Here is a 16,541-nt window from a genome sequence, read left to right on the forward strand (position 1 = left end):
TGTCTGATTTTTTTTTCTCATGGTTATACTGGGGTTATAGGTTTTAGGGAAGAAGACAATAGAGGTGAAGAGCCATTTTCATTACATCATATCAAGAGTAAATACTATCAACATAACATTACTGTTGATGTTAAGCTTGATCACCTGGCTGAGGTAGCATTTAAGTTATTCTTCTTTTTTCCTTTTCCATACTATATTCTTTGTGAGGAAATCACTTTGTATTAATATAACTCACACGTAAGGAATGAAGATATAGTGGCTTTAAAAAATAATATAAGGATATCATAAGATGTAATGGTGATATACAGATTTGTATAGCCCTTTACAATTTACAAAGTGAATTTATTTATATATGATCTAGTTACCAACCCTATGTGATAGGCATGGAATAAATCATAGGAGTAAGAATAATTGATAAAGTGTTGAATAGGTGAAAAAACAAAAAGGGATGGCATAGAATATTTCTTTTACTAAAATCCACTGAATGGAAGCTGGTTAGCTTTGTGCTTCTTGGAATATTGGATTGTTTCTTGCTCTTATCTTGTATCTTTTCCAACTGTCATTTAGATATTGTCTTTTGATAGTTTTTCTATCACTCCAAAATCAATATCACAGATGAAAACCCATAATAGTGTTTATCCTTTCTCCCCTACCACCTCAGCTACATCCATCTCCCTCTCCTTCTTCTTCTCCCTCTCTCTCTGTCTTTCTCTCTCTCTCTCTCTCTCTCTCTCTCACACACACACACCATATCCTTGTTAAAACAGCTCTTCATCCAAACTGTCCTGATTTCTGCCAAAAGAACTAGCCTTTCCTCTGGTTTAGGTTCCATGAAATTACCTTGAAGCTAATTCTTTTATTTAATTCTCCATTCCCAGTGGGTCAGCAAGCATCTCTTTATTTAAGACATTTCTATCTTCTTCTCTTTGTTGTTAAAGTCAGAGCCCTAGTTATGCTTGTATTCCCTCATGCCTGGATTCCTACAGTTTTTTCAATTATTCTCCATCTACAATAGTTCTTTCTTACAATTGTCTTTCAATGCCAATTTTATTATCCCACTTCCCTGCTCCAAGAGTCTAGTAACTTTCTGGATTTTAGCACAGAATCTCTTTGTGTCTTCTGGATTCAATGTAACGAACACAACCTAACATCCCATTACTGCATGACAAACATGAAGAACTCTAACTAGGCTGGAATAAGATCCTAAGAGTAAGCCTATTGTTTCCCTTTCCTTGAATGCTCTCTATTGTCCCCTCCATTTTTCCAGACCCTAATCATCCTTCAAAGGTCAGTTTTCACTAAACTGCCTCTTAATGAAATCTTAGGTTCAGAGCAAGTTGAGGTCAATAGACACTGGAGTAAAGATAAATTGGTTAATGGATACAATATTACAGCTAGATACAAAGAATAAGTTATAGTGCTCTATAGTACTATAGGGTGACTATAGTTAACAATAATTTATTGTCTATTTTTAATTAGCTAGAAGAGAAGATTTTGAATATTCCCAACACAAAAAATAATAAATGTTTGAAGTGATGGATATACTGATTACCTTAATTTGATCATTATACATAATGGACATATATTGAAATATCACATGGTACTCCATAAATATGCACAATTATTGTGTAAATTAAAAATAATAATTAAAAGATAAGCTATCTGAATCATTTCTTATTGTCTTTCCAATGTAAAGCTTCTGGTTTCTCGTTCTTCTGCATTCCCCAAACACATAGAAAAATGATGGACATATAATAGATTGTATAATAAATGCTTCATGTTGATTGATCATGAAGTTTCTATGTCTCTTAAGGGAAGTGGCCATTGAAGCTTGGCTGCTTTCTCCTTTGCATTTGTCTGTCAGCCCTAAACATTAATTAAGGTATGTTTTCCAACTCTTAAATATAAGACTTTCTGAAAAAATAAATCTTCCTAAAGTGTTTTCTCAAATTTTAACTACATTCTACTGGCTAGTTTTCAAACTTGAGACATTTTCTTTTCTTTTGGAAGCTCTCTAAAGTGGATTTTAAATTTTTTTATGAAAAGTATTGCCATATTGCTATTAGGATTTTCTTGACAGTACAGAAAACTCTTAACAAGAAGGAGGAGTTGAATAAAGAGCTGATTTTTCTCTACCAAAACCAGAAAAAAAATGGTATTCAGAGAATTTATAATTGTTTTCCTATTATGGAAAATTTAAAGAATTATTTTTAAGGTCATATTAGAAACAGTTGCAAGTAAATGCAGTGAAGGCCTCCCTCGTGAGTTGGAGTGGTTTCTAAATTAATCCTATCAAAAGGAGATCTTAGATGCTTCAGAACAAAATCTCAAAATGGCTCTGTCCTTTGCTTTCCAGCAAAAATGAAACAGGACAGATTAGAGAGTAAAAGTGCTTTGGAGAGCTGTTTGGTAAAGATGAAATGGCTCAGGATACTGAACTGAAGGAAATTATTATTTTTATCATCAAAGTTTGTTTCAATAGAGGCTTTAAATGGAAGAAGAATTGCTCTAGAAAGTGCTTGGGGGTGTGTGATGGTGAGTGGGCACAGGCGGCTTAGAGCAGTAAATTATTTATTCATCAGAGAGAGAGGCACCCAGCCCAACTGACTCTGTAGGGTCTGTCCTTTCATTCATTAACTATGCAATATAACTGTTTCAATACAGCTGAAAACCAAAACATACACTTCAGTTACCAAAGACTGGTATAAATTATTAAAGCCAATAGGAGAAGGAAGCTCTGTATTTCTTTTAATCACTATATAAAATAGGCTCTCCTGAACGTACCTCATATTTATTGTATGCATACCAACATTTGTTACGAGAGGAATCAAAGTAGTTACACATCTGAGGTTAGCTTTGGCATCTCTTTCAGTATTAGGCCAAAATTTGCTTGTTTTTGATCTTGGCCTTTATAATTTCAAATAACTAAAAAGGTACTTCTCTACCGTTACTGGTACCCTGTGATCATGAAAACCTGGGGTCAGAAAACTTTTCTTGTAAAAAGCCAGATAGTAATTATTTTAGGCTTTTTGGCCAAGAGGTAAAATCCATGCTATTATGTAGATACTTATGTAGCTCTTTAGAATGCAAACACAAAAAAATTTAAAGCCATTCTTAACTGATGGGAAATACAAAACAGAAGATGAGCCAGATTTGACCCTAGGGCCATTTGCTGACCTGTGCTGTTCCTATCATAATCAATCAGGATAGGAATAATAATAACAAGTCTACTATCTTATCTAATTAGTATATCTTAGTAAAATTAACAACTGACAGAAAGAAATTAGGGTGTAAGTTAAATATCTGAGCATATACTTTCAAGTATAAGTAAGCATTCTACATATAAGTTGGGCTGAAATTTTTCTTATGTGCTTTTTAATGCTAAAGTTTAATCTTTCAGTTGAAGTGTAAAGGTGTATTTATTACTGCAAGAATAAAATTATTAATTCATGATGAAAGTGGTTACTTTTGTGTACAGAAACAATTATTAAGGGCTTTAACATTAATCAGTGTAAGACTGGTAATTAGCTAGTAACATTTCAAGGCATACATAGCTTTTGAATAAAAAATATTAATAATATTAATATTATAAAATTCAAAGCAGAATACTAGAGATTATATTATATCCTAAATCCAATCCTATGGAATTGTTTGGTTAATTGTTGTTTTGGAATTAATTAAAAAATCATCTGTAATCTGTATAAACTATATTTAATTTTTATTATTTTTCCAATTATGTTATCAGTCTTTCAAGAAAAAATATTCTTTTGAACATCTTCTATCATTCAAAAATGAATTAGAAACAGAAATTCCAGCTCAAATTTTATGAGGAGAAGAAAGACCTCCAAAGTAGCATTAAATGAAAAATTTCATGTTAAGTCATCTTTGGTCCAAGAACAGTAAAGAATTTTTTCAAGAGTGTGAAGAAAAATAGTTGTTGGAGAAAAATGAAGTATTTGAAAACAGTTTTGTTCTCATCAATCAAATTTCAAGACCATAGATTTTACAAAAATGCTATAAGAAGATAATGCCTTGTAGCTTTACATGCATAGTGGCCTAAATTCAAATGACAAGTTGAAATGATTGCGATAGCTACCAACCATTTTTAATAAACATGAAGGATTTTTGAGATCTGTTCAAAGTATGAATTCTAGATATAATGTTCCATCTAGAAGCTTATTACTGAAAAATTTCTTCCTGAATTGAATTCTACTGTAAACCTGAAAATTGGTGATTAGTAATTTAGCTAATTTTTTTCTTGTGAATTGCACATTTGAATATGTCAAAACAATAAGAAATCATCTATGAATCTGACAGCTCAGTGGGTAATGATGAATTCGATCTTGTTTTTACATGACTTACCTGCACTTACTTGCTGAGAGACTTCTTGGTTTCAAACAGCTAGGAACAAAGTGAATTTAACTGAATAAATATTTATAGAAGAGAAAATAAGAAAAGTGTAATGCAATTTCATTGCCACTAAACAAACTTGGTGAAGATGTTGAATGATTTATGGATTATAAGCATAGGATGTTTTATCCCCGTCCTACAGTTGGGTGTCAAGAAAGTGATGATAGCACCATGTAATGTAAGGGAATTCCAAGCCACAGGCAGACAGGTCGTGGGTCTCTTTAATCTTTCTTCTTCAGGCAGGGACAAATTATATGATGTATAAAAGACTTAGGAACGCATTGGTCAGGTGCTTAGAGAAGATGTTTAATCACTTTACAAATTAAAATCCCGCTTGAACTAAAGAAACTTTGCAGATAATAGTGCCAACATAGCAGGACTTACAACAAATGGTACCTTACAGAGAAAGTAATGTGATTCCAGAAATCTGTTGAAGTAACCAAATTCAAGTGCTTTGGGAAAGTGAATATGCTTACATATCTGCTGAAAGTTCCCTCCATTATTCTACTCTAGGATAGATTCAGAAATTATAGTGAGAGTAATTATAGCAGAAAAGAAAATAGAAATTGACAGATGATTATATCTTGAAGGCCAATTGCTTTGCTCTATTTTCTTATTTCTATAGCCAAGATAAAGAATACATCTTTGCCCTCAAGGGATTTTGTGAGGTAGCAAATATATGAACAAATGTTGGAAATGAAGATGTTAATAATATAAGTGAGGGAGGCAATTTAAAGGTTCCTTCTGAAAATATTTAGACAAGATCTTCAAGCTTCCATTTATAAGATTATGAAAAATTGAGTCATCAAAACCAATAAAATCTTCAAGTATAGAAGTCAAAGACAAGATATTAGTTTAGTCATATTCTACTAGAGAGGAAGAAAAAATAACTTCAGGGAAAAAAAATAACTTGAGGGAAATATTTCTTCAGTAAATAGCACCCTGTATATGGAGAGTGAGACAAAAAACAGTAGCAACAACAAAAAACTTTCTTCTCTACAAATCCCAGTTTAAAATAAATATTCATTTAATATTGTAAATGTGTAATACAATGACTGCAGAAGCAACCTAGAAACCAAAATTGCTGAGAAATTATTGTTCTTATCCCCTAAATCAAAAAATTAGCTTTCAGCTTTCAACATTATTTCATACTGAAATGTTAACATTAAATTAACATTTAATTCAATTAAAAATTGAAGAATCTTTGCAGAAAAGCCTTCATTCAGTTGAATATTGGTTTTTAGTATTTTTTCATGAAGCATTTGACCAAAATTTTTATACAGTTAGTTTCTAGGAAACAAAATCGCTAAAGCTATACAACATAAATGTATAATACATATTTTCTTAATGAATAATCACAAAACCATGTGAAGAAGATCCTATTATTATTCTCATTTTTTAAATCAGGAAACTGAGTGAGATAAGTTAACTTGCCCAAAGTTACACAGCTGGGTCACAAAGTTGGGTTTCAAACTCTATCAATCCTATTCTAGAGATAGTTTTAGACTTAGAGAATATTTGCAAAAATAGTACAGGGAGTTCCTGCATACCTTTCACCCAGCTTCCCCTTATGTGAACATCTTACATGAGCATTGAACCTTTATCAAAACTAAGAAATTAGCTTTGGTACAAATGCTATTAACTAAACCACAAAATTTATTCTGATTTCCCCAGATTTTCCACTAATGTCCTTTTGCTGTTCCAAGATCCAGTCCAGGAGGCCACAGTGTTTTTAGTTGTCCTATATCCATGCTCTCCTCCAGTCTGAAGATTTCTCAGTTCTTTGTCTTTCATGATCTTGACAAATTTGAAAAGTCTTGGTCAGTTATTTTGTAGAGTATATTCAATTTGGGATGATTTGATATCTGTGTGATATGATTGAAGAAATGCATTGTTGGGAAGGATGTCATAGAAGTGATATGTCCTTCTTTCATGTCACATCATACCAGGAGTTACATGATGTTGATAGGTATTGCCGTTGACATTACTGCTCACTTGTTTAGGGTAGTATCTGCACATATTCTCCATGGTAAATTTACTATTTTTCCTTTTATAATTGGTAAATATTTTGAAAGAGATATTTTGAAACTATGTAGCCACCCTGTTTCTGCTTTAAATTCTTATCTACTAATTTTAGTATCCATTGGTGAATATTGCTGTAACAGTTACTACGGTGGTGTCATAATAGTGATAATGGTAGTTTATTTCCCTCATTCCTTCTGTGTTTATTAATTAGATATTTTTTCTGTAAGGGAAAGTTATATGTCCTTCTCACATGTATTTATTCAGTTGTTCATTTATATCTGTTGGACTGACAAGTATTTATTTTATTCTTTGGATTATAATTCAATAGTGTCATTCGTTACTCTGTTGCTTAAGTTGTTCTAAGTTTGGCTATTGGCAGTTACTTTATGCTGACAATGTGCAAACTGTGCATGGACCTATTCTCTCTCTCTTTGTCTTTTTCTCCACCCCTCCAACACAAGTGGTTTCAAAGATACCATCCTCTCTTTTCCCCCTTCCATCATAGCAAAACTTCTTGAAAGAATTGTCTGTAGTCATTGCCTCCACTTACTCACCCCTGATTCTGACTTCATTATATTCTAATCTAGTTTCTGACATCACTACTGCACTGAAACTGTTGTTGAACAGATCACCAAACACTTGCATGTTGCTATTCTGGAATACTCTATTCCTTATTTTAATTATCTTCTCAGCAATATTTAACAATGCTGGTAATTAGCCCCTTCCTTGAAATGATTCTTTTTAAAAATTTCTTGGCACAGTATTCTTTTGATTCTCTTTTTACTTCTCTGACCATTCCTTTTTTTGACATTATTTGCCACTTCCTCTTCTGGTCAACCCTTGGATGTTGGTGTTCCTTAGGATTTTTTAATGATCCCTCTTCTCTCATTGTATTGGTGATCTCATTCACTCTCATAACCTCACTACCATTTATTTATAAACTGATGATTTTAAAGTGTAAATCTCTCATCAAAACTTTGGATCTTATAGCTGAATGAATACATGTATTAGGATATTCCATAGTACCACAGAATTAATATGTCTAAACTTATGTTTTTCTTCATTTATACATTCTATATACTCCTATAAATTCCTGTACACTCCTATACACATCTGTGCACTCCTTCTGTTTCCCAGATGAGCAAACAGTACAACCATGCATGCAGTTTTTTAAGTGAGAAGTACGAGTGTTGTTATTTCATACCTCCTCTTTCTCTCCCAGCATTTACTCTGTCATTGTGCTTTGTCATTTTTACCTCTTATCCCTGCTGCCACTAATATGGGCTGTAAGCATCTCCTATTTGTACCACTTCAATTGCTGCTTATTGGGTCTCCGTCTCTAGTCTGTTTCTTCTAGTCAGCTTTCCACTTTTCAGCCTGGTTAATTCTGTATTTCTGAAAGTCTGTAGACTCATGTAAGGATATAACCCACTATGTTCTAGGAAGTATAACTTTTTATTAATTAATTAATCAATTCATTCATCCAATTATCTAATATTTTCTGAATACCTCCTATGGACTAGCCAGTGTGCCAGGCACTGGAGTCGCATGAGCAAACAAGGTTTCTGCCCTCATGGACTTCATGAGCAAATGGCATCTCACCAAAGAGCTCTTTCCTGGCCATCTTATAGAGAATAGCACTCCACGTCTTTGTGCTTCTCTTCCTCTACTTTCTTGATGAATTGTATATTATTTTTTTCATTTGTTTGCTATCTATCTTCTGCCTCTAAAATATATATACCAAGAGTGGTGGAAACTTAAGTCTATTTGTTTGTTGCTATCCCCCAAGGCCTAGAACAGTACCTGGTACATGGTAGAGCCTTTACAAATATTTTTGAGAGAAAGAATAAATCCTAGTTTGGGGAAAATAAACCATAATCAAATTAAAAATCAAAGTTATTATAAATTTTAGATAAGTACTATGAAGCAAATAAACAGGGTGTGTCCCATAATAAGGTGAATGAAGAAGTGGCCTACTTTTAGACAGGGAGTTGGAGGGAATCTCTTTTAAGCTGAGCTTTGAACCATGAAAAAGAACCAGCCAGATGATATTAGGGGAGAGAACATTCTAGAAAAGTGAAGCAACTTTAATAAAATTCCTCAAGTTGGAAAGTGCTTGGCATTCTCAAGGAAGAAAAAGAGGCAACAGTTGCTAGAGTGTGGAGCATGATACAAGATGAGGTTGGACATGGGGTGGGAGTGGGTTGGAGTTTGAGTTTTATTATAGTCACTGAGTAAACTCGTGGCAACACAATTTCTTAACAGTACATATACAACATGTGATTAAGTATTTGTTTAAATATCTGCCTCTCCTGCCAAAACATCTGTGAAGCAAGAGCACATGTGGGTACTCATACTTTAAGCAATGCCTGGTCCATAGCTGGTACTTGAAAAAAGAGATTAATGGTATGAAGGCCTGGAAATCAATCTTATAAACATTAACATTCTCTTTCATTACCAGCTTTAATAAACACTTTGGTAAGACCTGTTTATATAATCTTAACTATTGCTATGGTGAACCTGTAAGCATCATTCTTGAAGATCTTATCAGATAGTCTTCATAAAGTTGAAGACTTATAATCCAGAGGCAGTAAATTTGTATTCTTTGTTTGATTGTCTTCCCAAAAGATTAGGATTAGTAGGTGAAAATTTGCTCTTTGGTGATTTATGAATTTCCTTTCACTGGGAGAGTGCAAGCAAAGTCCGATTCACAATTTATCATTGATTTAATGGAAAAGTGTTTACATTGGAAGGTTTGAGTTTCTGAAGAACAGCAATATTCACTACAAGTCTAAGACCCAGGTGGTTCATGCCTTTTATCCTAAAAACCTTTGTAATAACTCAAATAATAAATTAAATTAGCTTAATTTGACAAAAAGAAATTTTATCTTGCCTTGGCAGCTCTTAACTTAGTGGTTAACCATGAAACGATATATTTTTAACCTCCAGTTACACTTACTTGTTTTATGTATAGTCAGTAAAAATGCTAATTAACATTTTGTAAATAAAACAAGTATGCAGTAATAATAACAAATTAGGGATGTAGCCGGATGCTAAATAGAAGGCATGGAAATCCATTATTAGACCAAAGCGTTTCTTACACTGTAATAGAATCCATCTTAATGTGTCCCATGTGCTCTCGTTGACTTACTTTTGGAAAAGAAGCGTTAAAATTGTACATGCTGTAGTCTTTTGAAGGTTCTTACTAGAATGGAGATATAGATTACATTACAGATAATGAGTTTCTCATTTTCTGGTGATTTTTTTTATAGAAAGAGTTTGCTAAAATTATATGTAGAATAATCAAACTCAGACTCACATTCTGTATGCAAACTCTAGTATTTACCAAAATCACAACATTTGGGACTGTATTTTTTTTTAACTTTCTCTGCCTTAAATATGATAATTGGATAGTTTTTTGTCCCCATCTCTAATAGAGAAACTTAAAACAATTCTGTAGGCAGTTTCATTGTTAGTTTTCCACTGTTAGCTTTTTCTGTCTCCTTTATTGTTGCTCTTCCTTTTTCTTATTCCATGCAAATGTTAGTTTTCTAACTGCATAGAAAATAAGCATGGCATTAATTACAGCCTAATGAGCAGACCAATTATATAAAAAACAAACTTACTAAAAAATACACTCAGTAGCTTGAATATACCCAAATTTCCCCATAAAGCAAAATTATTTAAATATTACTACAAATATATGTTCTTTCCAAGCAAAAACATCCACAGAGCTGCTGTGGTTTAATTTATTCCTCTGATTTCAGGCACATTAATGTCCATGTGAAATATGCTAGAGCTCAATAGAAACGAATCTCATTAGTATTTAAATACAACAATTAATTTATGTTGTTATTTATTGGCCAATTATATTAGAAATTATAGTGTTTAACAGAGGACAATCAGATTTCCAAGAGCTATAATTTTGCCTGCAGTGGGTAGGAGACATATATAATCAATGCTCACAGCCATAGCATCCACTATATTTCCCCCACCTTCTTCTAAATATATCTAATCTTATAAATAAGAAATGTCAATGTGCTAAACTACACTTTCTCAAATTTCACATTGGAGTTCCACTGGTTGAGAGTAATTTTTAATCTTCCTACTCACTGCTTTTTTCCATTCCCCTTTTCTGAGGCTACATATGTGATATCACTGAGTTTCTTAAAAGGTCTAGATTTTATTTAAATCTTTTTCAAAATGAATTTACAAAATATATTGCACTTTTTTCTGTGAGGAACTATTATGATAAAAATAAGCATAACTCTGATATTTTCAAATTACAGGTTCTTACTCATCACAAATCAATCTCATTACCTTTAAATGCAACACTGCATTATATATTGATAAAAATCATGTAATAATGACTTCTTAATCATGCTCTGTCTATAGAAATCCTATTCACTCTGTAAGGTTCTGTGCATATATTAACTCTTCCAAAAATTCTTCCTTGATTTTTCCAGCCAGGAATAACTTCTTTCTCTGTTCAACTTCCATAGCATTATGTCTAGATTTCTCTTATGGCATTTAACCACATTATGTTTTTTTATGATTTCAAATATAAAGTCATAGGAATACGAGTTTTTGAGAACAAAGCAGAAAATAGGGCTGGTTGTGTATTTGGCAATAATGGTCATCATTGATAAGTAGTTCATGTCTCTAAGATTCTTAATATTTCAAAATAAGTTGGTTATAATATAAATGTCTTATTTCATAATAGGTTTGTCACTTCCAAGCTTATTTATTGTTATTTTGAGAGGTAACAGCAGGGAAAATGAGGTAGATTTTACGGGGAGGTTTTCATAGGAAACAGAATCCAGAGTGTAGAGCAGTCCTTCAGGGAGGGAGGCAGCAGGTGACACAGGGTGTGTGTTTGCTGGGGGAGGGCTCCGCCACCACCAGGGGCCTTCTGAGAGGTCTTGCTCTCGAGGGGCCTTTAAATGGGGGTGAGAGGAGGGTAAAGAAAGTGACATTGAAGACATTCTAACTGCATTTCACAATTCAGCTCCAAGTGGCCTAAGCAAAGAAGATAATATGCCTAAACATCATGTTGCCAATAAGTGGCAAAGCGGGAGTTTTGACTCAGATATACCAGAGTACAACATTTCGCTGATTAACCGATAGATTCTTCCCCAGTAGCACTCTTCCTCAAAGGACTGCTACTTTAGATTGGCACTGACTTTACAACAAATGAAAAATAAAGAGACATTTGAAATGCTTTTAAATATCCCCATCAGTTTAAAACAGGGCTATTCAAAGGGCCTGGCAAAACTAATTGTTTTTCATTTCACACCAGGATAAAGAATTTCAGCCAGATGGAAATTAACCGCATCACCAAATATTCTATTTTGTACAGCTGACATTTTTTACATAGCAAGGCTTTCTTTATGAAGGAATCAGCGTGTTGATTTACATTCTGGTACAAACCCTTCATCTCATTGTCACGGACTGGGAGGCATGTTCGAGGACAGGCACTGACCCTGGTTCAAACTTTGAGTGACACTGAATCTCTGGCCCCATCCTTGACTTACTGAACCAGAATCTGAAGGTGATCCATATGTGCATGACATTTTTGAAAGTACTGGTAAAAAGGATATTTTAAGAAGTACTGGTATAGAGAATATTTTAAAGTTCACTTTAAAACACATAACATTTGCATAAACATTAAGCAAAAGTTACCGAAAAAAGATTTGGCAATCTGCTTTGTTTGAGGATATCTAATAAATAATCACACATTAATGATGCTTTAAGATTTAATAGAGTTTCATACACATGAATGTTTTTGATTCTCAAAATGACCCTGTGTTACTGTCTTTTATTTGCCATAAACCACAAGTTAGTAAATTGTACAGTCAGAACTTTCTCTCAGCTTTTTTAGGGCCCATCTTTCCAATTCATTCCTTTGTGATTTTTTTTCCGGTTTTCTCTCAGTAGGAATGGGAGATATTTACCATAGTAGACATCTAATATAAGTATGTTTAAGAGGAAATTATAGATTTTACTATAAGAATTGTCCTGTGAAATATTCAAACCACTGTTATTGTCATATTTTGAAACATAGAAATTGTATATATTTAATTTGTGAGGCAATCAGTGGAACTATTATAACACACAAAATTTCAAAGCCTAACCTTCGCACAGGGGATAGAGAAAAATATGAGTTCAATTATTTTGCAAATGAACATCTTGCAAAATATAAACAGCCCAAAGCACATTACATCACAATGTTCTAATAAAAAAATAATTAAAACAAGGGAATAACCTGTCATAAGTACCAAAATGTACCCAAGAGTCAATAAAAAGAACATAAATGAGATTTTCCAGAGAGATTTGGGCAATTGAAGGTCATTTTCCTGTATGGAGAATTCTGTAAAAAAGGAAAAATTTGTATGAGAAATTGGTTTAGGATTTGTAGTGTTGAAGTTCATTTGCTGACATCTGCTCTCATTTCTCACGTTTTTCTCTTTTAAAATTTTACGTTATCTGTTTCTTATTCTCCAAACTGAATGAAAACAAACTTGCTTTTCAAAAATGTCATTTATTTTTTGGTACTAGAATTCTGCATAAGAAGGGTGGATACCAGGACATCAAATGGGCAGTTTTCATTCTTATCATTCATCAAAATTTTCAGGTTAAAATCAGAAACCATGTGGAAAAGAATAGAAACCCGAATTATCATAGATGTCCCCAAACCAGAAAATCTTAACATTATGCTCTGGCAATCATGTATTTCTGAGAGTACAACTGAAAAGCTGTGAATCTCACAGGTACTTTTGAGGGTAAATATAATTGGGTTAGCATTGCTGTTCCTTGGTAACTTTAAATACTGTGGAGTAGACACACCAGGCACATAAATGTAATGAACATAGGTGATATGACCCACGTGAATGAATTATTAGCATTACTGGGCAAAATGATAGTCATACATTGTGATCATTCCTTTCTATGAGTCATCGGTGATCTGAAACACACCACAAGGCTCAGATAAGTTTTCGGATGGTTGAGTGGTAACTTTGGATGGGTCAGATTGTTTTCCATGAGTACTACGTTTGTTATCACTGAAGTCCTGGAGCCTGAGAAGTAATAACATTGAGAACTGAAGTTGTATCCAGTGGCAAAGGTGTTCAGGTTTCCTTGTTTGGTATACTGATGATGAGGTATGAGTTTCAGGTGAATAGGCATCCAACAGCTATGTGGAAAGACTGGCAGCTCTAATAGCCAAAACAGTAGAAATGCCTATTGATATCTATTTTGTCTTGTGAAATGTGCATTAAGATATGCTTCAATTATTATTAAACTTTTATAGAAAGCCTTGGAAGTAGGTATTATTTTAGAGATAAGGTTTCTGAAGAAAGAGGAATGGAATCCTGGTTATGGATTATGGTACCCACCTATAAATAGCAGAACTAAGATTAAAGCTGCTGGGAGAGCATTTGAGACCAAGGTTCAATGGGCTTAGGCTGCTCCCACTAATTTAATCCTTTCGCTCTCTTTTCTAGATCTTTGACCATCTTCTTTGACTTTCATAATAGATTTGGAATGACTGACCAAGGTCAAGGTACAGACTGCGGGGATGGAAGGGAACAAAGCAAACTAACTCCTGCAGAGATTGAACTGAAAGGCTTTGCATGGTTCTTGCTGGGCTTCTCCCTTGTGTCTTATTTAGCACTTTTCAAAGGCCAGTGCCCTGGATGATTGCTCTTTTTTCTCTCATTCACCTACTCCCACTGGAACAATTTCTGGATCCTAAAGAATCAGTTAATCTTGGGCAATTTTTTCCCCACTATCTATAAAAGTAAAATAGTGGCATTAATTTCCTTTGAGGGTAATGAGGAGAAATGAATTGGAAATTACAAACAAAGTGTGTTCTCTATGGGAAGGATTTGGAGAAAAAAATAGAACAGCTATTCCCTTAAATTTTCTACAGGGATAGCATTTATATGGTGCAAATGATTGACTCTTATGGCTGCCTCAGAGTGCTGTGTGATGGCTTACATATGTGTTATTTACATAACCAGAATCCTCTGGTAGAGATATGCTTCTTAATCATTTTTGCCAGACAGGAGGAAGCCAGTAAGTAGTCTCTTGTGTTTAGGTATGTCATCAGCTGGTAAATATTTAGGCGTGTCATCACCTGGCAAATGCTTAGCTAAGCCATCAATTGGTAAATGGGCTGTCATGACTTCTACCCCAGTCTGTCAGCCATTCAATAGCCAATTAGTTGCCCTGCCCACCACATCTGTATTATTTGATATTTTTGGCAACACAGTAAAAGTGAGCATGTCTATGTTATTGTAACTAAGTAGTTTTCTCTCTCACATACATATTTTCATAATTGTACAGAAAGCCAGTCACCTTGTCTTCAGGTAAAACAAGAAGATGCTCAGCTTTGGTTCTTACAAAATGTAAGCTTTAAAATTTAACGCTCAACAAAAGGAAAGGACAAAAGAAAACATAGAAAATATTTACAAAAAGTGAAATCAATACTCCCTGTGATGAGTATGATTAGGTTACCGTCAGTGGGAAGTCTGCTTGGTGCAACATTTCTCAAATAAAATTTGGCAACATGGATCGAGTGCCTTAAAATTGTTCATACTCTTTGAACCAAAAATACAACTTTAGGAATTGCAGACTGAGGAAAACATGAGATGGGGGGTAAAAGATTGATACATGAAGTTGGTTATTACAATATCATTCGAATCAGACAAAGAAGACATATCTGCCCAACATTGCCAAAATAACAGAATCATTAAACTATGGTGTAGGTATGAGATGAAATATCATGTGGCCATTACAAACCATATTTTCAGTATACATCAAATGACAGAATGTTCATTTTATTCAGTTAAATTTGAAATTGGAATACAAAATTACATATCAAATATAGTTCAAATTTTTTATTGAGAAAAAGAGAGTGGTGTGTTTATCCCTTGGAACTCAGATTATGTTTTTTTTTTTTTTTCCTTTTCTTTTTTGTCCTAGTTAAAACATAATTTAGAAAGAACATACATGTCCTGTACTGAAAGATTCGATACAGTGATGGAATCAGTGTGAATTTAGGAACTTTATATACTCATTGTTGAGACACAGAGGGTAACTACGAACAACTGAAAATCAGAATGACAGGACAAGGTCCTTAAAAAGAAGCTAGATGGGGTCAGGAAATGGATGTTGAGAGAAAGAAGAAGATTGTGACTCTATTTGATCACAATTTTGCTCTCAGATTGGTTCTTTTACGATCTGTGTTATTTCCTAGGGCTGCTGTAGCACATTACTACAAACTAGGGCTTAAAACAAGGTACATTTATTTCCTCACAGTTCAGAAGTCCAGAAGTTCAAACTCAAGCTATGAGCAGGGTTGGTTCCTTCTGGAGGCACTAAGGGAGAATCTGTTCCATGTCTCTCTCTCCGCATCTGCTTCCTGCCAGCTATCCCTGGCATTCCCTAGCCTGAAGCTACAACTCTTCAGTTTCTGCCTCTGTGGGCACATGGCTTTTTCACTATGTGTCTTTTTGTGCATTTTCTTTTCTCAGAATGGCACTCATTGGATTTAGGATTTACCCTAATCCAGTATGACCACATCTTAATTTAAATAATTACATTTGCAAAGACCCTATTTCCAAATAAGGTCACAATGTGAGGTACCAAATGGACATAAATTTTGGGCAGATACTGTTTAACCCACTACACCTTCTCTCTCCCTTTTCCTTTTCATTTCACACAGCTAGGGCTGGAGAGAGGGAGTTGAGATGAAAGTTGAACCATTGACGGTGAGCAATTGAAAGATGCTCTGTGGAGAAACTTTAAAATGGGAATAAACTAGTTCAGTTTCTTCAGCAAATAAAAAAAGGAGATGTGTTGAAATGTCATGCTGTAGAGGGTTGGGTACAAATTTAAGTCAGTAAGCATTATGCTTGAGGTGTCTGTATATATTGCGCGTGGTTATTGTGATCAGATTTCCTCTTTTAGAACATGAGATTTGCTGTATAACTTTTGGTTAGTGACAATTTGTATTGTTGCATTTGGGAGAGACATGGTCTTAAATCTGAGAAAGTATTGCTGTGTATGGGGCATAGTTTTCAGTTCTTGATGTCTACCTAAGG

At 34.0% G+C, this 16,541-nt stretch overlaps 1 long non-coding RNA gene across 1 annotated transcript in view; it reads right to left on the bottom strand.

Annotated features, from left to right (window-relative positions):
• Positions 1–12,751: 12,751 nt before the first annotated feature.
• The window catches only part of LOC138400170 (uncharacterized), a 303,061-nt gene continuing 299,271 nt past the window's right edge, over positions 12,752–16,541 (bottom strand). The window contains exon 4 of the long non-coding RNA XR_011236220.1: positions 12,752–12,805. This is a non-coding gene — a long non-coding RNA (uncharacterized lncRNA). The remainder of the gene's footprint in view (positions 12,806–16,541) is intronic.

The sequence above is a fragment of the Eulemur rufifrons genome, chromosome 19, assembly GCF_041146395.1.
Source record: "Eulemur rufifrons isolate Redbay chromosome 19, OSU_ERuf_1, whole genome shotgun sequence".
Classification (NCBI taxonomy): Eukaryota; Metazoa; Chordata; class Mammalia; order Primates; family Lemuridae; genus Eulemur; species Eulemur rufifrons.